Source organism: Maylandia zebra, linkage group LG11 (genome assembly GCF_041146795.1).
Source record: "Maylandia zebra isolate NMK-2024a linkage group LG11, Mzebra_GT3a, whole genome shotgun sequence".
Classification (NCBI taxonomy): domain Eukaryota; kingdom Metazoa; phylum Chordata; class Actinopteri; order Cichliformes; family Cichlidae; genus Maylandia; species Maylandia zebra.
The window spans coordinates 17,551,906-17,575,936 of record NC_135177.1 but is presented as its reverse complement, the minus strand read 5'-3'; the positions used below and the strand labels follow the sequence as shown (position 1 = coordinate 17,575,936).

The window sequence follows — 24,031 nt, the reverse complement described above, 5'->3', positions numbered from 1 at the left end:
ATGACTGATGAGATGAAAAGATAAAGACACGAGCCAACATGGTTCCTGGATAAAATCCAGAGTGCGAGCAAGAGTAGTAGAAGATCGATCAGGGTGCAGGATTAGCTGGGCCAGCATGCAGCTAAATCAGTAACAGCTACAAAGATGCACAGAGGAAAGAAAACAACTCAAGCACTTGCCACATAAATACAGCAGGTATTTTAAGCACTGCACATCCCTGTTCTTTTTCTAGTACCTCAGAAACAAACACTTCTGCTCCATTCATATCGGAGATAATGTGCTCATTTTGTTTTTGGTCCTTTTTCAACTCCTGATTTGGACATTTGACTTAAACACAAGGCATAAGTGTATGAACAGCATGTCTAATGTAAGCTTAATGATATGGTGAGTTAAAATCCAATTTAGGCCAACCAAAATTAAAATCTAAGTACAGTAGCTGCAGTGGCATTTCAATCAAGGCCCGATTTGGTGCAGTGATATGACTCATCTTCCCTTCTGCTCCCCTCTCTGGTCCCTCTGGCTGTCCCATTGTCTACATCTCTCCATTGTTTAAATCTCTCTCACCCTCTGGTCCCTCATTTCTCCTTTTTTCCCCAGTTCATTTTCTTGGCTGTCTGGCAGCGCACGCAGAGCCTGATTGCAGTACGTTTCCTGAACTAATAGGGGTCACATTAGCCTGGCAGGAAACACAATCCTATTATGGAAATGCTCAGTCAATTACTGGGCAAGGAATAAACACCCTCTCTGTCATTTCTGACTATCATATTTGTGTTGGGCTAATGGTAGCAATGCACGGCTGTTATCTTCTCGATGGCGTCTTATCTGCATCTCCCGGAGGAACACAGGCATACGTTTGAGGACTGCGTCATTGCTGGAGCTACGCCGGATCTGCCTGCATGAGAGCTTTTCCCCTTCAAACCAAACATCTCCACGAGAATTTTTCCAGCCACTCGCCAGCCGTGAGGGATAATGGAGTCATTATGTTTCATGTTCATGTAATAGAGCTCCATTATTGATGCTAAAAGTGACAACTGATTGTATCTGATTCTGAGTGCCTTTCACTTAATTAATCATATTGATTTACACCAAAAAGATGAAAATATTATAGAGAAATAATTATTAAGCTAATAGCTTTGACATGTTTAAAAGCTCCCTGCAGCTAATACGTTTGAGCTCTTTAGTTTAATTTAACTTATTCTACCCTATAATACAGCACTGGGAGTCTCATTGTAGCCTGAATTATAACGGATACGTATTTCAATGCTCTGTAAGCTAAACTATGCTTATGAAAATCCAGCTACAGGGAAATATAGCAGGTTATAAATGTTTCCTAAATTACTGCTTCTCTCACACACAAGTTCACACTGGGCAAGCTCTTTTTTTTTCTTCGTTAGACTTTTGTCTGCCATGAGATGTCACAAAAACTGCATGGAGGAGCAAACTAACGTTTTATTACAGTAAGATAGTTCTGAATTGCCACTGGGCTCAAAAGCAAAATATATGCTTATTTGGTAAGTACATGTATGCTATGCCAGAAGAAGAAGACTCAGAGAAGGAATAAATTGATAATTTTGGAAATTTGTTTCATAGCCAAAGGACAGCAGATTAGATTCATACCAGTATCAGAACTGTGTTACGCATGAAGCGAGATTTCAGAGGCGGAGCACAGTAAAAGTTGTTCATTTAAAATAGCAGATATTGCCAATATTGAGATTTTTGAGTGAGTAATATTGAGTAAAAACCCCAAATACTGATATATTGATCATATTTTCTTTTCTATATACACACTTGAGCTGCACAAGTAATCAAATTTTAATCTTGATTAAGATTTTGACTTGACTCGAGCAATACCGAAAGTGTGTGCTCCACCAATAGAACTCAAAGCAAAAGCAAATCAAGCTCTCCCTAAATCACCCCCTGATCATACACCAATCACAAGTGTTCCCTGCACCACATAGCTTGAAGTTTCCCGGACCAGTAACACCACGATAAAGACAGATGTACAGCAAGATTCAAATGTCTGGCACAGCTCTCCTTCTGCATGTCCCCCTTCGCTACATCCGCGAACCTCGTCTTTGGTCTTCCTCTTTTCCTCCTGCCTCAGCTCCATCCTCAACATCTTTTGTCCAGTATATCTACCATTCCTCCTCCAGCACATATCCAAATCATGTCACTCTAACTTCATCTCCAAAACACTCAACCTGAGCAGTCCCTCTGAAGGTACTCATTTCTTTTTTTTTTTAATATATTTTTATTGATTTTATAATTGAGTAGCATACAACAATCACCTTCAAAAAGAACACAATAGAAGGTGAACGGCAAGTCAACAAGGTGGTGATACATCATACATAAATGTCAAGACAGAGTATACTTCAATTAAGGTTGTCCATCAGGCTAACGACCGGTTGCCAAATCTTATCAAACACACTCTCTCGGTTAGACAGGGTAAACCTGATTTTTTCCAGATGGAGTACATTTCCAAATGCTCTCAACCACATTTCGAAGGTAGGGGGTTTATCAGACTTCCAGCAGAAAAGTATCAGCTTTCTAGCCACAAGTGTGGTCATTGACACAACCTGCATCTCCGTCTTGTCCCTTGCCCATCCCAGTTCACACACCCCGAACAACGCTGCAAAGGGGGTACATGGGACCACCCTGCCAATGGCTTTGGACAAAAAATCAAACAGATGATTCCAAAAAGGCCGCAGCCTTTGGCATTGAAAGAAAAGGTGAGATAAAGTTCCTCGACCACTTGAACACTTAACACAGAGGGCTGAGACGTTCTTATATATCTTTTCCAGTTTAGTGGGAGAGAAGTGCAACCTATGCACAACCTTAAATTGGATCAAACAGTGTCTAGCATTTACAGAACTACAATATACATTCTTAATGCACTCTTGCCAAAGATCATCAGGAACATCCACCCCCAGTTCTTCCTGCCACTGCTCCCTAAAAGTATCAGAGGAAGGACTGCACATATCCAGTAAGGCCCTCTAAAAGCGGGACACAGCACCTCTAGTATAGGGCTCAAACGACATGAAGCTGTCAAGCACTGGGCTTCGAGGAATCAGACCGTATCGTGGAACAGATGCTTTGATGAAATGTCTTAACTGTAAAAATCTGAAAAAATGTGAATTAGGAAGATTAAATTTCACCCTCAGTTGTTGAAAAGATGGAAAATATCCATTAATGTAAATATCTTTGAGAGAACAAATCCCTCTTCCCTGCCATGACACAAACGTGCTGTCCTCCAGCCCAGGCCTGAAGGCATGGTTGTTACATAGCGGAGCATCCAAATACATTTTAGGAGCCTTTACTGTGTCCAATAGTTGGTTCCAAACCTTAATTGAATTTTGAACCACAGGATTTCTGCCATATAGTGTATTCTTCACTTTTATCGGGCTATTAAGCAGGGCCGGGAGACAAGTACTCATTTCTAATCTTGGTCATTCTGGTCACTCCCAATGAAAGTCTTCACATCTTCAGATCTACACCTCCAGCTTGGCCTCCCGTCTTCTTGTCAGTGCTACTGTCTCCAAACCATACATTACAGCAGGTCTCACTACCATCTTGTAAACCTTCCCTTTCACTCTTGGCACTCTTCTTCGGCCACTCCAACATCTTCCATTCACCTCTTGTGCACCATCCATTACTTTTGACAGTTGATCCCTGGTATTTTTAACTCATTTTACCTTCACTACCTTTGCTCCTTGCATAGTCACCTTCCCATCCATCTCCTCTCACTCACAAAAAATGTATTTAGTCTTGCTTCTACTTACTTTCACTCCTCTTCTCTCCAGGGCATACCTTGACCTCTCCAAGCTCTCTTCCACCTGCTATCTACTCTCACTACAGATCATAAATTCCACTGCCCTTCCTCCTATATATCTCCATACCTCCATAAGTATGTCATCTGAACTAACCTCCTTTCAACCCTCTTCACAGTGCCCTGACTTCCTCCGTATTAATCCTCTGCACTGCCTGATTCAATAACTGTCCTTCATCCGTCCTCACATCATCATGCACTATTTAGAAATACTTGAGGTTTGATGATGAAGTTAACCAAGAACAAATCATATCCAAAGCAACACAACTAACTTATACAACCACCTGGAAACATCACATTGCAGCACCATTCAAGCATGAAGGCCAAGAAGAATAATGGCTGCTACATCAATCATCGAACATCAGCTCAATGCGTCCACATATCCATCCAGCCCAATGATCACAATTAGAGTAGCATTCCTTTCGCCCAAAGATGTCAAAAGATGTGAGATAAAAAGGGAAATAGTCAACTTACTGAGCAAAATACATGATATAAAATAATTTTTCCAAAGTGGAAAAACCTGCAGCGTATACAAAATATCACAGAGAAAACAGACAGGAATCTCACATCTCTCACATGCATCGCTGAAGTACAATAAATGGATCGAAAGGATGTGAAAGCAGTGTTATATTTACATTACATTTATGTCACTTAAATCAATGAATAATCACGACAATAATCGAGAGAATCATTTTGGCCTCATGTGGGGCTAATACACACGTGCCCACATATATAGAGAGATAACGTATATTGTTGAGTGATATCAAGAAGCTGATGGGGTTATGGTTCATTTACTTCCAGTAAATTTCACAAACTACTTTGCAATTTACTGTGAAAACACTGCTTGACCTCGTACTAGTTTGCTCAGTTGAATCATAGTCGGCTAAGTGGCAAGTACTGCAAACAGTGTTGGAGCTCTTCACCATTTCTAAAATAGTATTTTTTCATTTTATTTGTTTTGGTATTATATTATGCTAAAAAGAAAAAACTTGCACAGGAGCTGCAAAGAAACAGAAAAAAGACAAAATCTTAGCAGCAAATTGGAACTGACAAATTGGTCAAGACTGTAATATAGTTGGCCTCATTGGTTGGTTGTAGCCCCCCAATCATATGCTTGAATCAACCTAACCATTTTTACCTCTCATAAAGACTTAAATGGTCACTGAAAAGTTTGATTTACAGAAATAGTAACAAATATTGTCATTTGAACCAAGCAGCAAAGTCATTCCTCAAGCCAGGGGGACGTTCCTCATAACATCCTTGAATTTGGGCACTCCACAGGCCTCTGAGAAAACAACTCAGAATCTCTTCTGAGTTCGGCATTTACACAAAATGAACCTCTGCTTTCCTGGGTTGATCTAGTTCTGCTTTTTGTGTGTGGGTAGGGGGGAGGGGCTTCACATGATGACGACAATTAAAATAAAAAGTATAAATAAAAAGAGAAAACCTCAGCTTTCCAGCAGTCTTGCTTGTGGCAAGGTATGTACAGGATCCTAGAACACTGTCAGTTCGAGTTAAGGGCATGCATGCATTTGGGTCGGGGACGGCTCCCTGCTGAGTCACCTCCCTGCATGATGTTAGGCTGACGGAGACAAATGCCCATAGAGTGTCAGTCAAAAGTGGCCCCATCCCCTTTGCTTTGATTCAATTAGCTTTCCAGCAGTGTCCCAAAGTGGAACCAAAGGCAATGTTCACTCAACTTAACCAGATTTTAGTTTGCTGACAGCATTGTCTTCCTCCCATCAAGTTATGTGGGGCCCGTTTGGTGATGTATGTCATCTGGCTGTCACATTATCACTCCATTCACGGGTACGGGAAAGGCGCTCAGAACGTGCCCTTAATTTACCTGGACAGCTATTACTATCATCAGCGTTGTCAAATCAGTAAGATTTGCAGATTTATCAGAAAATGTCAAACTGGGTAAAAAAAATGACAGAGCAAAGGATTCATAGCTGTCAAATCACTTTGATGGAAACGCACTATAAAATATCCTAAAGGGTGGTGCCACCCTCTTCTTTATCCTATCCATATAATCGCCAATGTGGGTCACAGGGTGGATGCAACACGGGCCAAGCAGCCTGAAAGGAGAGAGGAGGCTGGTTTGCTGCTCTTCTAAAGGGAGGAGGAAACATGAGGGGGTCACAGGGCTGAGTTCCTGTAGCTTAGCGTGGAAAATCCTCTTTAATCCTCCAACCAGTCCCATGGAGCTGTTTACTGTATGTACGTAACGCCATTATATTATGGAACCCAACCAAACACCCCCCTTGTGTACGCTACACCCTTTGCTTCCTCTTCATGCCCTCCCAAATGTTCACCTGTCTTTTTTTTTTTTATTTGTTTTTTTTTTTTTAATGTTTTTTCTTCTTATGGGTTTTTTTTTTGGGTTTTTTTTAAGATTATCATCATTAGACAGTGAGCCAGACATAAGAATCGCACAGAGAGTGGTGAGAAAAACAAATCAGCCTTCGGGGTATTTATACCAAAATGAGGGAGGACTAGAGGGGGGCCACTTTATGGCCTGCAGTGTGGCTGACTAATCACAGTTTTCTTTTAGATACACAGTAAACTCATTACAGATAACATAAACCACGTCTAGATGTAAAGAGAAGTTATTTCTAGCAAAGTGCATATAAAGCATCAAAGTGCCATGAAAGCGCCGTCCTGTTCAGGAGATTCCTGTTTGTTTTCGAAAACAATGTTTTAAATTATTTAAACCCACCAAGCTCCATAATGGAAGAATGTATTTTGTGAAAGCTTAAAATGAATTTTCAGCTAGACTCCTGGAATCACATTACAACACAAGGCAACAAATCATCTGTGTCACTGCCTTGTCATTATCTAATTGTCTTGTTGTGGACTGAGGACCATCTCCTTCCTTACCCTGTCTGTATCCCTCTGTTTATGCTCTCCAAAACCACACTTCCCTATTCTTCTAATGCAGACTGCTGGTACAGAACACCCAAAAAACTGAAAACACAGTAGACAATGTGAGTGCTTGCAAAATAAATTTAAAAAAAAAGCAGCCAAAAAAAGTAAGCAGGCAAAAATGTAATTCCTTGTTAAATATATCCACATTTAGCTAATATGTCTGTCATAAAACTTCTGATCCAAGAATCACTTGGTGATCCAGGATTGGGTGATCTTAGTTAGGATAATTGTATTTGTTCAGATCTTCAAAGAAAGCAGTCAGATTTGTTGCTTCATCATGAATAAGTGCATGCTCCTGTGGTCTTTGACAAAGGAAAACTGTCCATACTGAAAAGGTCAACTGTATTAATGATAAATTCTTTAATATTTCAAGCAAACAGCAGATCACCATAGACCAGGGAAGCACAAGTAAAATATTATTTAACCCTCTGAGGTCAAAGTCATCATATGTGCTAACCCTAAGCCTGGGCCTACCCCCCACTTTGGGACAGCACCAACCACTGCTAGCAAATGGTGCTTTGCAACATCTCATTAAAACAAATACCTGAATATCAAACACCTATTGACATGTTCAAAAATATAACACTAATATAAAACTAACGTGATTCAGAACATTTTTGTTTTTGTATGTATTATGCCATGTCATAAAATATAGAAAAAGCTTCTGTGTTATTTACAGTGAGATGTAACATAGAAAACATAAGCTTGGTTATTTTGTTGGCTTCAATCTATTTTTGTTTTGTAGGACTTATGCGCATGAAACTGTCAATAAAATCTAAAGAACTGAATCGTAAGGATTAAAAACTGGTATATAGTTTGAAGTTTGCACTATAAAACACAACTGTGATAACTGATGAAGTTATATGCACTAAAATATGAACTGGCTGATTTTGAAGGGTTAAAGGGGCTCTTCTGTCTTGTAGGACCAGCAGAATTACTTTGTTTAAAGCTTGTTTATTCTTCTTTTTAATATTGCATTTATAAGCAGGACACTTGAGTAGACTACAGAGAAATTTCAACACGGTAATAAACACAAACCAATTATTCCTTTTTTTTTTTTTTTTTTTTAGAATGGAGCACTGGCAGCCCCCTGGAATAATGAGTAAGGCTACGCCACAGGATCCCAACTGCATAACATTCACTTGCACTGATCACAACTGGTTCTACCCACATTGATGCAACATCATTGGTCATTTAATCCCGCCCATATTAAATAAACCTGCTTTATTCCTGTGACAACCAATCCAATAATTTCCAAAAAACAGATTACACACAAAAAATTGAGTAAATAATCATGCATCATAATTAGTGCTTCATAGCTAACGTTCTGCTTGTTTGAGTTACAAAAGGGGCCTATTATAATCTATGATGCTGTTATTGTACGTCCACCTCCATATTTGCATTGTTAGATTGCATGCTCTGTCCACCATGCAAACACTAAGTGTGTGTGTGTGATAGAGAATAAGGAAAAGCTTAATAAAGTAAAGAACACTGCAAAGTACTGTGCAGAAGTCTTTAGGTACTTCTTAATTCTTTATATTTTGCTGGGGAAATGGGAAATAAGTGCAGCTATTTATTGAAATATGCACAGAAATACAGTAAATAAGGCAAAAACAGAGTTTTGGGCTTGAAAGTCAATACTTGGTATGGCCACCTGTTTCTTCAACACAGACTGAACTGTTTTAGACAGCTTTCTGTAATTTCTTCATGAAGTAGTCTACATGAATTGTTCTACAGGCTTCTTGAATGATTTTTGTTCCTTAACAAAGCCTCCACTGTGTTTACAGATGGCTGTAGACACTCACTGTAGTAGATATGTTGCCACTGGTTTTCAGTCCACTTCTTGTGTATTTTGGCATACCTCAAATAGGAATAATTATCCAGGCTTCTTGAAGGACATTCAAAACTCTTCTTTCTTCCATATGCTATCAAGGTGATCCTGTACTCCTTCAATAATGCTGAGGTCCTGAATCTGGGAGACCAATCCATGACACATCGTTTTCCACTGTGTGTTTTTCTATCCAGGCATGCTTTTTGGACATTAGCAGTATGGGATCACTGTCATGTTGAAAAGTGGAGCTGTTGCTAAGATCCCTAACACCACTGTCTGAAATGCAACCCAAACCATAACAGAGTCTTCACCATGTTTTACAGATGGCTGTAGACACTCATTGTTAGACTTGTTGCTGTCGCTGCAAAAGATACTATATTATGCCTGTCAAACTGCATTTTGGTTAAGTGGCTTATATGGTTGTATGCAGCTGCATGTATCCTCATAAGCACCATAGATCCTTTAACAATTTGTAAACAGTAATAACACAGGTAAGGATGTGCACACATTTTGGGAAAGGAGATTTAAGAGTCTGTCAATCTAGACAAAGGGATTATCCACAAAAGATCATGCAAACTATCTAAACAGGTTAACTTTGATGACCGGCAACTGACTTCCTTGTGGCAGCACAGGAACAAGCTCTCAGCACAAGAGCAATAGTTCTGGGGTCTATCACACCAGGAAAGACCTCAGGTGCAGGCTGTGTAAAGATGCCTCTGAGACAATCCAGCATATAACAGCATGGTGCAAGATGCTAGCAGGCAGGGCATACATGGAATGGCATAACCAAGTGGTCGGCATAGTGTACAGGAACATCTGTGCCAATAAGGCCTGGAAGTCCCGAGGTCAAAATGGGAGAGGCCCCCTAGGGTGGTGGAGAATGACCAAGCTAAGATCCTGTGGGACTTCCAGATACAGACAGTGATAGAGCGATAGATGTAGCTATACCGAGTGACAGCAACATCTGGAAGAAGGAACATGAGAAGCTCAAGAAATGCCAAGAGCTGAGAGAAGAACTCGGGAAGATGTGGAGGGTGAAGGTAACAGTGGTCCCAGTGGTAATCGGAGCACTAAGTGCAGCGACCCCCAAGCTAGGTGAGTGGCTCCAGCAGATTCCAGAAACAATATCCGAGATGTCTGTCCAGAAGAGCGCAGTCCTAGGAACAGCTAAGATACTGCGCAGGACCCTCGAGTTCCCAGGCCTCTGGTAGCGGACCCGAGCTTGAAGAATAAAGACTTTCCCCAATGGCAATTTATTTTATGATTTAAAAAAAAAAAATCATAAAGACCTGTAGACACTCAGTCATTTCAGTATTTTTTTTCTTTGTTTGAGCTTCACATTATTTATTTCGTAACTTGGATTCCTTAGATTGGCTACTCAGTGTTGTGTACCGTTTATGTTTTAATACTCTGCTTCATGAGTTCTGAACAAAAATGATCAAGCTTCATAAAATATATTTTATATATTTCTTTAAATACTCGGCATAATAATAATTATGTATTCTTATTACCCAGTCATCAGAGTTGACCGATGATGACATCCGGGAAATAAAGGTTGTGGACCTAGATGCTGCAGTGCTGACAAGTCTAGGGAACAGTGACACAGAAACAACATCACTGGACACTGATACGGAGGAACAACCAGGCTTGCTGGAGCCCTTGACTGCTTTATTTAACACTCACTCAGGGAACTCTCACCACAGGAAATAAAGGTGAAAAGTGAAGAAACATTTCACAAACTTAAATGCAGCATCATCAATTTGAAACACTAGAATGCGTCCAGATAACACCACTGGCACACCCATCGGATCACACGTACTAAATTTCACCATGTGACCACAACGGATAAAAAAAGGAAAATTAATTATGGATATAATGCAGTACAACAAAACCAAGTTAAATGTCCCATCTGTTCTTTAGGGTGAAACCATGAAGGAAACAGCAGGACAACATTATAGTGAATGCAACAATACATTTGATATGGTGGGTTTTAATACCTTAAATCTGTAGGCTAAATCAGTGTTATTTAAGGCCCACTCTTAATTTCATTAGCAAAAGCCAGTAAGATGATCCTGCAGAATGATATTTTGGCAAATTATTTCTACACTGTCTGTGATTTTGTCTGTTATATTCAAAGATAAAGGAGGTAAGTCCTGTGAAAGAAAGCATTTGCCCCATTTTGCATTTAATAGTGGCATAAGAAAACGCAGAGTTTTTCAGCTCCTCTCTAAGCTTTGCATTTTCAGCTTGAAGTTTTTCTCCTGCTGCAGGTTCACACAGTCATTCTGAAGCTGAGTGTATCTCAGGTTTAGATCATCATATTCTCTCCTTGGGACTGGGATATCCTCTTCATCTTTAATACAGAAATGTGAAAAGTTAGGATATGCAGGCACAAGCTCACAACAAATTGGTTGATTCTAAAAAATATATATCCTTACCAGGATATTGATCCAGACAGTCACACTACACTGATTAATAGCCAAATAGCAAACCTGCTAATGCAGCTTACTTTAGATATTATTATTCATATAAAGCAGGAATTATAGTGTAACCAGAGTAGATAAATAACTTACCTGATGTAAATTGGCGCTACAAATGCGAGCATTTCTGATTGTGTCCTCAGTCCAGCTTTCGTCAACACGTTTAATGGCTTGCTACCACAGACGCCTCAGATTTCTCAGAAACAGCTGGGATCCCGTCGTAATTCTGTACAACTTCAACCCGCTGTTTAAAGAGGAGTGATTTTGACAGCCAAACACGCAACAACCCAACATTTTTATGATGATAACACTTTTAAATCAAGCTTTACAACTGTGTTGTTTCGTCATCCTTATCTGAATTAATGGGATGACGCTTTACCTCCGCTGCCAAAATGCACACGCATGCTTTTGATGACGTAGGCAGCAAAAGGGTCTATATGATGATAAATCAGGGATATTAAGGAACTTTACATTGAACTACAGTGCTTAGAAACCACAGAATCCCAGTGGAACCACTTATATGTGCACGAAGCCTCACAGGGTTATCGCCTACACCTTGACCTTTACATCACAGCATGCCCCTCAGGGTAAAAGCAGTCTGTGCTACATATAAGGGCTTATTTAAAAGTCTACTAGCAGCACTTTAAATAAGTCTTCCCAAAGAGTGCTTTCAAGAAACACTGTCTGATCTCATGTTAGCCTGTATTCTAAGGGTAGTGCAGAAGTTCTCAGTCTACCTGAGAGCTGTGTGCATTGATGAGCGTGCAGAGATAGAGGAGGCTGCAGTTGTTGTTGAGCCTCACACAGTTGAGAGATACCGAATTTTTTCGTGGCTATCTTGATAGACATCAAGCCTCGTCCCTCAGAGCTTCAGCTTATCAGCGCAGAGAAAAAAATAAATAAAAGATCAGAAAGCATAAAAGCGCAGTTTGATGCACTTGAAATACAGATAAGGATATATTTTTATTAGGAGCCAACTAATTGAATTTGTTTCTTTTTAAAACAGCATGTATGAAATCATTTCCACTAAGTGAATACAGTTCAGTTTCATCAACGAGAATCTCGATGCAGTAATCAATTGGTAACGGCAAGAACTCACTGATGTTTGCAGGGTGAAGGATTAATCAAAGCCAGCAGGACCGTGCATGATTTCATCATAAGAGTCATGACTGAAGGTGTGTGCGCATGTGTCTGTGTGTGTGTCACTACTATTTTTTCTACTGTAGTAACAGTTCTATGGTAAAGAACATGGCAGATTCTAATAGTTGAACAGGTTAATATGTATGTTAATTGTTTAATACTGCAATGTTGTTGAAAGGGGAGCTTGAAAACCCTCATAAAATGTTGTTCAGTGGTTGTGAACACAGACTACAGTTCATGCTGCCACTAAAGGGAGGGCGGTGTGTCTGCCTGTCTGCAGCAGTGCTGTGTGAAGCTGTGTGTCAGCTGGATGAGGCAAAGACAGCACTGCTGGCACTGAAAATGTTGCAAAGTAGTACCTAATCCGATAGTTGTTTTTACTGTTGGTTGTTGGCCTATCTCAGTACCAGGTTTTTGCAAGCCCTAGTCTTGACATTTCTAAAATGTTGGTAGCAGAGCTAAACACTCAGTTACTACAACACAACGCTCAACTGACCAATATTTTTTCTAAACAATTCATTATTTAGTCTATGACATGGGAAAAAAAACAACTCTATATTAAAAAAAAACATCATGGCTTTTCAAATATCATTGTTTTTGAGCATATTATATACACAGGAAAGTTAACACACAGTCTAAATATAGTTGTAGTTTACGAGTATATACATGGTTTGATTTATGCCTAAACTATTTTTTATTTATAAATGTCCATAGTAATGAAAAATTACATAATCCAAGTTACTTTTTAAGCAAAATGCCACATTACCAAACTGTGTTTTCTTATATTTTACTGGATATTAACAAAACATGCAATTAAGAGATTTTTGCATTAGCGTACAGGAAACACACTGGTATTCTTTTTTAACTTCTCCCAACCTTTGAAAGACAATTCTTTAGAAAATGCTTTTTGTAGCTCTTTTTAAAGAATTCTTTTTTACATGGATTGATGGCAGCATTGTTAGAAAACGGTTTGCCTGAGCAGCATGAAGGATCATCTGAGCAAGTGAAACAAGATGAGCATTCATCACAAAAATCAGACACTTTACTTGACAACTCCTCTCCCTGTTTTCACTCTGATTTGACCTTGAACATCTCGCTGCCCTTGACCAAGCTACCTTTCACATCAGTGAAGCCACCGTGTCTGTGGACAGTGATCCAGCTCCCTTTAGTTAGCTCTGTGTTCGTGACTACCTTTCCCTTATATGTTTTACCAGCATGTATAATAAGTGATTAAAAGGACAATACACAGGCTTCCACCACTTGACTCCCAGAGGCAGCTCATTCTGCACCTTATGGTAATACCTTATTGCATTATGCAATGGTGTAATAGGCTTAGTTAGCTACATACTACTCTGCAGGGGAAGATGAGGAGGGGAGTTGTGGCCACACTTAGATGACTCACTTCATTAAGTCTACCTTCCTAAGAGCTTTCTAGTTGCTGAGGAGTGAACTTTCCATGCTCCCACATTAGCACAGACCTCAGATAACATGTACTGTTGAGTAAATAACGTAAACATGGTTCAATACACTTTCGTGCTGATGAATAGTCTGAATTCCCATTTTCTTTTGATTACTGTTTACCTTCCCTTTACCTCTGCATTATTTAGAACTAAATGTGGCTTATTACTGCTGCTCAGAGCTGTATTCGTTCATTAAGCTCCTATAATGTACTCCAGGATAGCGAAAATGCAGCAGGAGCGCCAAAGGTAAAACTGATCTGAATGTAAGTACCGCTGAGGCGCATGAAGAACAAGCAGCTCAGGTTATTTGTTTAGTGGGAATAAGAGCCTCCCTTCACCTGAATTTCACCTGCACCGCTGAAAGCATCACAAGACTCCAAGCATCCCCAAGGAACTATTTTTAAACCATCTGGGTTCCTGAGCTGTAGCATCCGCACAGAAACACTACACTTTGCAAACATTAAAGCTTTATAAGGAAACGACTTATCCGACCACATGTGAAAAAGAAAAAAGAAAAGAAAGAAGAAGCCGGGCTATCCGTTTGACAGAGAACAAACATGTCGCTGCGCATCGGTACTTACTTTTAGAGGGACATTGCGCGATGCCGCCTTTCGGATGCTCGCAAACACACTCGCGATGAAAGTATTTCTTCTTCAGGCGTGCGCCATGGCAGGAATGTACACAGAGGCAGACATGCGGAGTCATTTGACCTTCTCCCAATAGAAACTACCATCGGTGAGACATAGGAGAGGGGAGGAGCGGACCAAACCAAACCGGGCAAGCGTCCCGGCAGAGCGGAGAAAGCGGAGAGGGGAGGGGAAGGGGGAGAGCTGTCATCCTCAGATACACTGCAGGAATAAAAATGACACAGTGGCTGCAGATAAGGAAGAAATACACGATTCTAGTGAGCAAAAACAGACCCACTAAGCTTAAACGGGTTTAAGACTGTGGAACTATTAGGGTTTGTTCGGGCTCCAGCTAATGATCACATGGCTGTCAAAAAAAGAAGTCATTTATCACATTTACTTTTAAATACAAAATAAACATTAGAGATATAAATAAAACTTTATGTACTTGAGTAAAAATAAAAAAAGCAAAATGTCATAAGGTACGGCAGTATGCCATAAAAAGTGTGGCATAACCACTAGTAGTAATTTTTGTTGAAATGTATGAACATGCATAAACTGAGAAGGTGTTTCAGAATCTTAACTTGTAAAGAAAGTATTAACTAAACCTGGCAGATAAGCTTGAAGCAAGAGGTACACTGGTGGAACGGTAAAAAGTGAGACAAAGGGTACAAAAAAAGTAAAAACAAAGGGGAGGAAAGAAATGCTTGAAAGTACTAGAACTTCTATAATATAGGCAGAGCGGTGCTTTAGAATGTTCTTAATTATTTTTAGCTGTGTGAACAGACTAACAATTAAGTACATTTACGAATTTCATCAAAATAAATAACATGTGTATTAATCACAGTTCACCGATAGGTTAAAGTTAACTGCTGTGTATAGTACACTGAAAAAAATATGTTGTTGGATTTACTTAATTCAATGGTGGACATTTGTTGCACACAGATGTTTTGCTTTGGCAGCAACTTAAACAATTGAGTTAAATTAACACAATTTATTCATGTTCAATAAACTTGTGCAATTTGTGTTGATAAAATGTGACTTAAACATGTTTTGATGAAGTAATTTGAGCTCTTGGAATATTTTAATCCTTCACAATTTTTTCACTTTATCCCAACACCATTCAATAACTTTTACCCAATACTACTTGGTCACTTAAATACTACATGTTATCTTCAAATTACATTTTGCTATTATATTCTAGTATCAAATACACAATTTTCAAATGGAGGCCTTATAACAGATTGTATTGTTCTCTTCCAAGATGGTTGCTGGCATCCACCAGTAACCTTTCAAAACAAAATGTCTAATTTCACTGCAGTAGGTAAAGAATTAAACTGACATTACTCCTCTACTGAATCTATATAAATCAACAGTTAAATAATGTCAGTTCTTCCGTGTTCTCTGGAATCAATCACAGCAAAGAAATTGGACTGTTTCTTTTGAAAAATGTTGGGAAAGAACAATACAAAACATTCTATTTAAGGCCTCTGACATCAAGATTCAGTTAAACAACAATTATAACTAAACAATTTGAGGTAATGTTAGTTTCCATTAACATTAAATTAGGTTACTGAATTGGCAAACACCTTCCTATTAACACCTCCCATTTTACCCCAATAACTAAAGAAATTAGCACTTGCAGGTCAAAACCTTTATTCAAGAGACGCAAAAATAACATTGATACAGTGACTGTCAAAAATTACGGCACTGATCATACTGTGACATCTTGGTTCAAAACAGCACACTTAGAAATATTCAACGTTCTTTACTTCAACTGAATGAAACTGAAAATACCATTTCACACGACCCATATGGGATATTTAGACTGTATAACTGTTCACGCTACATCTCTTCACTAGTAAAAGAAAGAAAAAATACAAAGAGAAATTAAAAAATGCTGCCAAACAGACAAACAGAACTTGTACAGAGCAAAAGGAAAAACAAACAACAACAAAAAACGGCTCGTCCTCATGGCAGTTGCAGAGTATATAAAAATGAACCCTGCGATCCGTTCCTGGAATTGAGCTTCAAAAATGCAGCAGAACAAGTGTGAGATTTAAATGTCCTCTCACCTAGAGCTGGTCACCTCACATGCATAACAGTGAGCTTCGTTGCAGGAGCAGTTTTGTCTTAGTTGTGAGCTTTTCTTGAGAGCTGAGTTGCATCCAACTCCATTACCACCCATTGAATCACCTCAAAAGTGTAGCAGAGTTGTGATGGGTAGCTCATGTTGAAGGAATAAAAAAGGTCCAAACAGCATGGCTACTGCAAAGGTCATGTTATCCAGATCTTGAAGAACAACATCAGAAAAGTCATTGCCTGCCGCATCCTCTGGAGACAGATGTTCATTGTGGTTTTCTCAATCTGTGCAGTGGCCTCAGTCAAGTCCTGGTTAAACACAAAACATTTCTTTAAGATTCCTTTTTAAACTCATCTCTTTTGAATCTACCAGTTCTAATGTTAGAGTAATTTAAACCAATGCAAGCAACATAGTAAATAGCTATAGCCAAAGAGTGGCCTGCCATGCTGCCATTCATGGTCTAACAGAGTTTCTAAGAGAGGGTGAAAAACATAATAATTTCAAATGCTTTACATTAGTTTTTGTTAGAAAGACACCGGCCCATCAGAAATCCAGGTTATGTCACTCAGAAGATGTTAGAATTTAGACTTTCAGCCCCACAATTTGGTTAGCTGTTGGTCAGTTGGTCATTTTTTCAAACAAAAGCTAATATAAATATTGGTGGGATTTTCCTTTGTTCATTAGAATGACAAATTTAAAGTTTTTTCACACTGATGTGACCCCTAATACAGGGGTGGGGATGGGGCCTCAAGGGCCGGCGGCCGAGTTCACTACCAGGCCTCATGTGAACTTCAAATTATTAAAGAGGACTACTGGTCCTAACCAGTCCAATGAGGATCAAGTGGATAACTAAATGCATTTTTAAATGTTGCAAAGCCACAATCTACTCATAAAACACTCACCATGAACTCCTGCACCAAGATGTTACAATTGTCTTTCACACAGATGCGGAGCACTTTGATGAGGGACTCCGAGCATTAATGTCATCCTTGACTATTATAACAAAGAAAACAGAGATTTGTGAACTTTTCAGTAGCACAGAAGAAAATGATCCCAGACAAAAACTCTTGACTTTTTAAACCAGTCAACATGCAACACCAGCATCTACAAAGCAATATCAAAAGTTCCTGTTTGACATCAACTTTATGGATATATAGTTTCCAGAACATTTATTTTTAACAAAAAGATAATTTTTTCTCAGTGGGCCAGTAAATGCATGACGAAAATTATGGCATCCTTTTAGTGGAATCATTACTCACAGGTAATAGTTGACTGTTTCAATGGATGTAGCATAAAAATCTTTTACTGAGCTAATGCAATACATATACACTTTGTAGTTAAAGAATTTTAAAGTTCTTACTGTCATTATGGCAGCTACATCCTTTAGCTTTGTGCCCTGTTCCCCCGATCACTTTGCAAACACTTTCAGCAGACTGTCAGAGAAAAACTCAGCTCCGTCAGAAACCTTGACTGTAAAGGCATGGTTGGGATGCACTGGAATGCTGCATTTTATCTGAAATGACATACAATTATTTTGAAATAACAGCAGGCACTGAGCTTGGTTAATCAGTAATGTTTTGTTGAATAAAAACTGTGTTTCCAGATCTTATGGGATTAAAAAAAATCCAAAGATGTTTGTTTCTGATTTGCAACCCAACAACCCACAAGTTACAACCTCATTTCAGTTCAAGTGTGCATTAATGCGAGTCCAGTAATCACCTTTCTGGCAATACATACAGGTATAAGTTAAACCTATGGCAGATTTTGGATCTCTCAGTTGTATTAATAGGGTGAGTATGCATGCACCTAATAATTATAAAAAACCTATTATAATTAAGTTACAGAAACGAAACTAGAATATACTTTCTTACCATAACACCTTGAACCCACAATCCATCAGCTGACTCCTGGTGAAATGCAGAATAGAGGTCATCTCTCAATGTGCAGCAAAAAAAACAAAAACAAAAACAAAAGGACAGCAGGTGAGGGCAGGAGGGGTAGGGATGTAAGCTAGCATAATGCCGCTGATGATATTAGCTAAAGCTGTTCAATGTCCAAAATCTCACTAACACCACGGTGCAGTAAATACACAATGTAACTGAAGAGTCAGTTGACAAATCTATTCACACAGAAAACCAAATTATGTTATGAGTGCCTCGTAATTAGGTTTAATGTGATATTACGGCTCTTGTGCCAAAGACAAATTCAAATGAAAAAGCGCCAATTCTTTGACAACAGATAAAACAGCAAATAAGCTAACGGCTCTTTTTTAGCATGTTACATGGCGACACTCTAGACGTTTAACTACATTTGGCTGAAATATGGTAAAAATGAATTCAAAAAATCAAGACATACCAAAAACGTAGAGTTGGCTGCTAGACTTGACTGAGATGGATGCCTTTTTTAAACCACGATCCAAAGCCCGCGAGATGAAATCACGCGTGGTTTCACGAGATTTAACGTTGCTATCTTATTGACTTACTTCACCTGAACATGATATGAACAATTTAATACACCCTTTCTGCATATCATGTAGTTTTTACACTATATAGTTACATTTAACTTTAAAACATGAGGCAATTGTGTTAAATGCATGCAAGATGCTTACATAAATCCAAGAGATGGCCAGTCCCTTTTTTTCAGTGTAGTGTATATATTAGGTTATTATTGAATGCACAAGAGGTGATGACTTACCTAATTTATTCCTAAATGCTTAAACAATATCAGTCTCAAGAGTAAAATACTGCACACCAAAAGGAGCTCCTTCGATACACAAATTTCACTGCAGGCGTAAACTTTGCATGTGACAAATAAAAGGCTTGATTGATTGTATTAGAAGAGGCAAAATACAATATAGCAATTGTAGACAACAAAGTGGTTTCAGGTTTATTATTATACACCAAAAGTATTCAGTCACACATCTAAATCATTGAATTCTACAAACTTTGTGAAAGAAGTATAGTCGTGAGATTTCCTAGCTACTAGGTATTCAACAGTCAACTGTTAACTGTATTATAACAAAGTGGAAGCGACAAGGAACGACAGCAACTTAGCCACAAATCACAGAGTAGAGTCAGCAGATGGTGAGGTGCGTGGCCCGTTTCTGGACAATTTCATGCTACTAACTTTGTGAGAATAATTTGGGGTTGGCCCCTCTTGTTCCAACATGATTGCACACCAGGCACAAATCAAGGTACATAAAGACATAGATGATCAAGTTTGGTGTGGAAGAACTTGATTGGCCTGCACAGAGTCCTGACCTCAACTCCAAAAGAATACCTTTGGGATGAATTACAGCAGAGATGAGCCAGGCGTTCTCATCCGACATCAGTGTCTGACCTCACAATGGTCAGAAATTCAATTTGACACACTCTTAAACCTTGTGGAAAGCCTTTCCGGGAGACTGGAAGCTGTTATGGCTGCAAAGGGTGCGCCGACATATTAAACACATTGGGATGTCACTGAAGTTCATGTGTGTGTGAAGGCAGATGAGCCTTCACACACTTATGTTTCGTTGTGCCATGACCAGATGAGGTACAGCCATGTTAGAGAGATAAGGCCCAAAGCCAAAATTTTAAATTCAGAATTGAAAATTTATGGCTACATTGACAACACCAGGAGTTCATGCCCGCTGCGCTGGAAACAGCATTTCTCAAGTATAAATGAAGACTTGTTACTGTATTGATTGATAGAGCTCTTCAGCAGTGAGAGGCTAAAATCGATGAGCACCACGTGGAGTTTGAAGACTGAGTGCTGATGACAGATGCCTGTGATGCCTACCCTCCTGAACACCCCAGAGCTCACTCATAAATAAATAAAGGAGACAGTACATTTCCTGAGAAACAGCTTGTTTAGTTGAAGGAAAGGCTTGTGTATAGGCTGCTTTTCACTCTGGATCATTTACAGAACGCAAAAGGGACGCACTAAAAAATTAGAAATTACATGAGCTTACACAATGGGCACCAAATGGAACAACAATCCATTAATCAGAAATTAGTTAAAGAGGCACTTTATTGCAGCAATAACATTTAGGGTTGTGTGTGTGTCTTTTCTCACACCAATCATAAAAATGTAAATGGTGGCGCACAAATTAATTTGCTTTGAGACTTACTGGGTAGCAGTAAACATGAATTTCTCATCCGTGTAAGTCTGAGTAAATTGCCTAGGAGATATTGCATACAATCTTAGATAAAATGTAAAATAGTTTAAAAAAAAAATTCAACATGATCTCATGCTCCATGGGTGGAACCTATAGTTATATATACTAGTTATATATATTATATACTGATATAGTTAATAAAAAGTGGAAAGTATCTGAATGCACATTCACATAAGCATTACTAGAGGCAATAATATGCAACATCATATTTTGAAATCATATCAAGTGCTGCTACTTTGGTATTGATTGTTTAGTGAAGCTGCATTGCAATTTACATTTAGCAAATTAGTTTTTATTTGCAGGAGAAACCTGAAAAATTAGTAGTTTTTCTTGGCACTACTGAAACATTTACTATGTTGTACCATCCTGCATAATGTATTCTCCTTGGCTATACAGAGATTTGCATTTCACTCATTACCTAATTCAACAAGTCTAAAAGACTTTCAATCATGCTTTCAACTCTTGAGGCTGCTTAAGGTAAATGCTAACACCAGCGTACTAATCATTGACAAGTGAAACGCTATCATTAACATATTTCAGCAAAGTATTTACTTTAAGTGTTTTCACTTTATGCTACTTTTTTTCTTATTATCATATTTCAGAGAGAAAGATTAGCCTTTATACTCTATTACATTGGACAGCTACAGTTGCTAGCAGCTAGCAGAGTCAGATTTGGCTTGTGAACACGAGATCAGCTGAAACACTTACTAAAGACAGTTTGCTCAGTCACAGTGAACACCTAAAGGAAACCATAACTACCCCCACCCCCTAAAGAACCTCTGATGTTTCGTCTCCACAAAAAGTCGTTGGCACATTTTTTGTTTTTCAAAGTACATATGCTCACAGACAGAGCTACTGAGCAACGCTGCCATTTCACATGACATACAAGCAAGCTGTTTCCTGTATGAGGTTCTGGCTGTAGTGGAGCATCACACCATACTGTCAGATGCCTTTAACAGTGGAAAGCTAACATATTGTGAGATATGTATGCCTCTTCAGAATTTTTTGATGACCTTTGGTGATACCAATAGCCAGTGAGGAACGTTATTCAGTTAACTTGTGCTATGTGACAAAACAGATAGGACAAACAGGAAATAGATTTTGGTGCCCCTGCCATGCTATCTCCATTACACTTCCATTGCATATACATGTAGAAACTCTGTAGCACAGAGCAAAAGTAGATAGTATTGCCTGAAAACAAATGCTGAAAGTGGGCAGCAGGAATGGGAGCAGAAAAATGCCAGAAATGTCAAAATAATAGGTTATTATTTGCACTCAGATGGTCTGTTCTCTGTTTTCAGTGGCTGTCCCACCTTATACAGTTTGTGTTGCTGGAAAGGTACCCTCTAACTACAGATGAAAGGGATTGTGTGAGACTGTGCTGAATGTCAGAGATGGGTTGGGGAAAGCAGCAACACCTTAAAAATGGGCCCTGCCTCCAGAAATGCCACAGATGCAAAAGATGGTGTTGAGGTGACCTGGCAGTGAAGGACTGGCCTTTCATCTGTGCTCGCTGGGAGCATGAAGATGTTATATTTAGCTCGAGGGCAGATTTAGTTTGTGAGCAATGTTAAATTAGAATAACAAATTGTACAAAAAATGAACAAATTGTACACAAAAGTCTTCTTTTACTGTGTTTGTGCTAAAGGACACAGACACTACATGTTAATCCAACATGCTTATTTGGCTCGTACTAATTGTACCTTTTCACCCCAATGTCAGGTGTTGGCTCTAAATCAGTTCAGAAGTGTTTGTATGGATGGATAGATCATAACAACTATATGAATATTATGTACGTTAGGGATAAGAGTGACAGCAAAAATTATTTTAATAATAAAGTTTGTTATGTTAGGATCTTGAAGGATATTCTTGGATGATTTTTCATTTTTTTATTTTAATCATGAATGTTACAACAAAAAGAGACACTATAGATTATGCATCTCAAAATTTGAAAGACTTCTGGGTCATATCTGATGATGTCAGAGTTCAATCACTTCTAAAATCTGAGCTTTGTCAGCAATCGGTCATGTGACCCTCCAACAGTAATCCACAGAAACAAACAACAAATACTGGCCTTTAGTCAGTCTGGCAGTCAAGGCCATCATACATCATCAGAAATTTTTTTTTATATTACTGGATGAATCCTGTTATCAAGTCTAAATCTTTGATGGAAGGAGCTATCTTTGATTTCCCAGCGGATGCAGGCTCGGGTGTTTTGATGGACCACAGATGAAGCCAAGGGCCAGGTGACTGCTGTACAAGCTGCAGAGGAAAGCTGTAGTTGAGAAGCTAGAGTTGTGTGATTAGACCATTATTCTCTCAGTCCTAATTATGCGAGGCTGGAACAGAAGCAAGATGCTGAGAAGGCCCTGCGTCATTAGCTTTAATCAGCCCCGGCTACACTGGAACAAAATCAGCACACAAACACACGCGCAGCCTGCCTGACAGTGTGTCAATACCTGACATTCATCATTTCAGTCCAGCCAGACTTTTTAATTACCGCAATGAATTCCCTACATGGCTCCAGTCACCTGCTATCTAAACAGGGTTTGTTGTTGAGGATTGCCTTTGTCTAGGTACTGTTTAATGACAAAACTGGTTTGGGAGTTGGGGTTGGGGGTGGGATGTCTGACTGTATTCTATTTGTGGGGAATAAAAGGGAAACACTCAACACTCAGAACTTAATGTTCCCTCTCTGTGGACGATTCTGTGATGTCACGGACTGCCTAACGCTTGAATCCTTTCCTGAAACCATAAAGCTTTATTATTTTTCTCTCTGGTGTCTGTGCAAGGCGATTACTCACATGGAGCACTGCCAGACTGCAGGCCCAGTTCACGGTGTGTGCTATAGTGCATTATAGTACTGAATATCATCAGTATGGATGTGACAGTCTCAGAATGACGCAAACTGGCACACATGTAGAGCCTGCATTAAAAGCGTCTATTTGCATGAATCACTTGTCATGGAAGCAGCTGTCCTGCAAACCATCAGCGCGTTATTATGCATGATGAGGGCTTGATTAGCTGTTCTAAGAGCAGCGAGGGGATGGCAATCAAAGTCCCCTAGTTTCTAATTATCTTCATCTATTTGGGATATATCAAGTTTTCCATATGTTCAGTCATTGACCTTCAGTTTGCGTTGAGGCCATTTTTCATTGCAAGATGAAGATTTCGTTTTTAGGTCTTATTGCATGGTGATTATGGGGCTATTAATGTTAACTCTCCTGTGTGTGTGTGAGTGTGTGAGCCAATACAGGGAGGGTTTGTGGGAAACAGCGACCCCCGCAGGTCCGTAGTTGTATTGATTCAATCCTGTTGAAAAGGAGAGATTTTAAGTGTCTGTCATTGGTCTCTACAGGTAACAACATAAAACAATACACACTTAGCCACACACCTCGAAAGAATTAATAAAAACTGCAATAACAACAACATTATTATTATTATTATTATTATTATTATTATTATTATTATTATTATTATTAATAATAATAATAATAA

At 39.0% G+C, this 24,031-nt stretch overlaps 1 protein-coding gene and 1 long non-coding RNA gene across 2 annotated transcripts in view; both read right to left on the bottom strand.

Annotated features, from left to right (window-relative positions):
- Positions 1–14,391, bottom strand: part of oxr1a (oxidation resistance 1a) — a 182,430-nt gene extending 168,039 nt beyond the window's left edge. The window contains exon 1 of the mRNA XM_004541604.5: positions 14,247–14,391. The gene's annotated coding sequence lies outside the window, so the exon portion shown is untranslated. The remainder of the gene's footprint in view (positions 1–14,246) is intronic.
- Positions 14,392–16,212: 1,821 nt separating this feature from the next.
- Positions 16,213–18,742, bottom strand: LOC143421059 (uncharacterized). Its single transcript, XR_013100789.1, has 4 exons — positions 18,246–18,742; positions 17,735–17,887; positions 17,277–17,367; positions 16,213–16,682 (listed from the first exon to the last, which is right to left on the bottom strand). It is a non-coding gene; the product is annotated as an uncharacterized LOC143421059 (long non-coding RNA).
- Positions 18,743–24,031: the final 5,289 nt, after the last annotated feature.